The sequence below is a fragment of the Delphinapterus leucas genome, chromosome 18, assembly GCF_059928025.1.
Source record: "Delphinapterus leucas isolate spDelLeu-1000000601 "Yukka" chromosome 18, BTC_Dleu_Yukka2, whole genome shotgun sequence".
NCBI classification, from domain to species: domain Eukaryota; kingdom Metazoa; phylum Chordata; class Mammalia; order Artiodactyla; family Monodontidae; genus Delphinapterus; species Delphinapterus leucas.
Genome location: NC_143146.1, coordinates 32634351 through 32638486, shown reverse-complemented (window position 1 = coordinate 32638486; position 4136 = coordinate 32634351).

Below are 4136 nucleotides of genomic sequence, written 5' to 3'. Positions count from 1 at the left end.
CATGTACTGAGGTTGAACCTGGCCTTCACAACCTCCTAAACCTCCTAGTTTAGGGATGTGCTGCTATCCCTTTTTTTTCTTTTCTTTTCTTTTTTTTTTTTTGGCTGCGCCCATGCAGCTTGCCGGATCTCAGTTCCTCCACGAGGGATTGAACCCGGGCCTCGGCAGTGACCACTGTACCGCCAGGGAATTCCCATCTGTTATCCCGATTTTACATTTGCAGAAAAAGGTCTAGAGTTTCTAAGGAATTTGCTCAGGCCTGACAGCAAGAGAAGGGCCAAACCGAGACTCAGATTCAGATTTTTCTCAAACCCAATTCAGCACTCTTTCACTTGACTCATGTCTTTGTTTTTCTGCCTGTGATCATTTAAAAAGCTTGCTGACGTTTCCGAAAACAAGCAACTTTGGAAAATGGACCAGGTTATGTTAAAAATGGTCGATGACCTTTACATTATGACTGTTTAAATACTAAAACTGATATTTGGAATTTTCCCCCTTTTGAAAAGTTCTTATTCCTCCCTCAGCATCAGCAGTTGGGGCTGGGAATGGAAACGGGGTAGACCATACGAAGTTTGAGCCATGTGGGAAAACGATGGGATCCTGAAAACAGCAAATTAGCCCACAGCTATACCTGTTTACATAGTCAATGTGTGTTTGTTCGGTTTGAAGATACTTCAAAAATAACAACTGTAAAAGAGATTACTGCTTTGATCAGAGAATCTGAATCTCCTTTGTTTGACCATGAATAATTGGTCTTTGTAATGTTAATGCTTCTTTTAAGGAATATCAGATCTGTAAATGCACCTTAATTACAGGCAAGCCGTTTTGGAGGGAATTCACGACAGCATTTTATTGAAGGTCTTTTCTAGTTCCCCTTCAAATCTAATTACAGTAGAAAGATTATTTTACGCCAAGCAGCAAAAAGCTATAATTATTAGTGTTTTCATTCATGTTCACATAGGTGAAAAGAGTTATCTTATTGAAGAATAAGATTGAAATCTTAAAAATGTCCTAGTTTTCCTATTAAGCACAGAAGGAGGTAAAGCCTTAACTGAGTTATACTTGCTAACCTGTTAACCATAATCCAGCCGGCAGCTCTGAAGTCTGTTTTCCCCAGACTTTACACTTGGAAGCACCACTTGGGAATCCGCAACTTAAGCAATGATTGATTCCTAAATCTTGTTTTTAAATTTGAAACCAATTAAACAGTCCACTCAGAGTAAGAGAGTAGAAAATATCTTTTTTTAAAAAGCTTTCCTATTGTAATTTTGTGGTATTCAGCTTAGTTATTTTTGTTGTAAGAAAATAGATGTCAATATAGAAGGTTAGATGTTGCTGAAGATGTGAGGAAATGGGATTGCTAAACTGCAGATCGGGTGATTTAGTTAGATATGAGGAAGAATGTCTCAACAGCAGAGTGAAATCTCCTTACGTGGAGGTGGCTTGAAAGTTGCATATTTTATGAAACGGTATGGGGCAAAGCTTGTGAGCCAAGCAGGGCCTGCTCAAAGAGGGGAAACTTTCCATAGACTGCATTTGCTGTCTTACTATTCAATCCCAAAATGGAATTTTCTCCTCCTCTGGCCAGAAGGCTAACGACCCTTAAGCACTTATACCTTGCACCCACCAGCTTCCACCTTCCAACCTGAGAGCATTTTTTGCAATATCGTGTTAACATTTAAACTTATCATTTTAAAACTATGAATAGAGCCCATCACACCTGTATAGGAGGGGAAATGTCTCTGAGGTTTAAACCACACTGAGTTAGCACATTCCCAGTCATTTGGGGTGTGGTTTTTTTCCTAATTATAGCAGCAATTAGCTTTGCAGCATTGCATTCATTCCGAACAGCAGGGATGGAGAACAATAATCTTGTTTACCTGAAGCTGGAGAGAGTGTACCTAGCTTTGTTCCCTCTGCAGCCTAATCTAAGTGCTTTGCTAGGTGCCATCCTGCACAATAGAGTGTGACTGGGCCCCTCAAAGAGCCTCCCTCACCTGGTTAATTCAGTTGTCACTGAAAACCTCCACAAGGTCAACGAAAAACAGGTAACACGCCGTTTCAGACTCAATAAAGGTGGCATCTTTTATTTACATTGATTTCAAAGACAGAGCCCTCAGATATAGTGATACCTTTTTTTTTTTTAAATCGTTTTATCTGTTAAAATTATCCCAGGGGAAACAATGGAGCTCCTTCAGAGTGTTCTTGACAGTGAATGAAATAGGAAGGTGGCTGTTGTCAAAGGCTCTTTTGCAGTCATGGGGAGGAGCAAATTATTAAATGGACAAGTTATTTACATTCGAAAATGAACTGCATTACAATGGGAACGTGTCGTTAGTTTTCATTTTCCACAACAAAGATTTTAGGGTAATTTCCTTTCATGAGAGTTGTTTCTCTTCTATGTACATTACCCTTCAAAACCACTGTTGTCACCATCAGAGGGTCTTAGGTTTGGCTTTGGGTTTTTTCCTTAAGGTGTAGGAAGAATAGCCTTGATTATTCTAAATACCTAAATGTTAGGGCAAAAGTTTGATTGCAGCCAGCAAGAACTGAAATGGTGGGTGGGTACAGTACAAATGGGTCATAGCCCTTGTACAGTGCCAAACGATAATACTCTGAAGGTATACTACAGCGTTTGACATATTTTAGTGTTTTACAGTGTACACAGTTTATTTCTCTACTGTCAAATGTAGGCTACTACAGAGGAAGAACAGTAATCAGTTATACATTAACCATGAAAGGTCATTTCCTGTGGCAAATGCAAGGTCTATTGATCAAGTAATATTTGTTGGTAGAAATGAGTCTCATTACTGAATGAAGCTTGTGAAGGAAAACATTATCTAGTGGGACATGATGATGTGTGCAAATCATCCATTTGCTCAAGGTGGTTTGAATATCATCAAACGTTTATCTGCACTTCTTAAATGTAATTTACTGACTTTTCAGCTAATCAATCCCCAAAGCTGCGTTCTTTTGTCAACTTACTAGGCTGCACATTCAAACAATGATTAATTGCCTCATGTTAACTATGAGATAAGAAAAAAAAAATGAAAAGAAAATGAATGACGTATTCATTTGGGTTACAAAATGGGCTATAAACTAGTTTCCCAGCATGAGCTGTGGTTTACTTTCAAACTTAAATAACTTGTCTATGTAACCTTATCTTCCGGGCACTTCCTGCAAACTTCATATATTATGCAATGACGCCCATAAATATAGGTAGAAGTTAACTTGAATGGCTGAAACAGAGTTAACCACACACATGTAGTTAAAGCTTTATCACCATTTCTGTCATAAACCTCTCCCTTTTCTTTAAGAGATTTACCAAGCTATCATAAAAAAGTATTATGGCTGTATCTTTGCAAAAAAAGAACGCTTGAGAAGTGGCTTACCTCCTTAAACATACTGGACTTCGGCTTACCGTCCCATAGTCATGAACCATGAGTGCTGCCACATGTCAGGAAGGCCACTTTGTTTGCGTGTCCAACGTCGCAGGGTTGAGGTGGCACCGGCATTTATTATTCCCTTATTTTTCATAAATTCCTAAAAAATTTAACACAATATAACTCCAATGATGACATATTACTAGAGGTATACGATTTAAACATATGTAGCCAAGTCACCAAATAAACAAGGAAAAGTGTAAAATAGAATGCTTTATGGGGAAAAAAGTGATTATACATAATCAAATATCTGTAATGAGAGGGATAGAAATTTTCCAGGCATATAATCAGCCTTAAATAACTGGGCAGGAAAATTGAAAGGATCAGATCCTCTACATTGACTTGGTAAATGGCTATAGCAAGCATTCTGATGATTCTGCTGACTTCTTTTCAAGAGCTAACACCAGTGGCATTATATCTTGCAGTATATATGTAGCATCTTGAGAAATTTTGCGGTACGCGGCCTCTCACTGTTGTGGCCTCTCCCGTTGCGGAGCAACAGGCTCCGGACGCGCAGGCTCAGCAGCCATGGCTCACGGGCCCAGCCGCTCCGCGGCACATGGGATCTTCCCGGACCGGGGCACAAACCCGTGTCCCCTGCATCGGCAGGCGGACTCTCAACCACTGCGCCACCAGGGAAGCCCATCTAATATATACTTTTTAATGGGTAGACACAAGCCCTCTCTTTCTAGG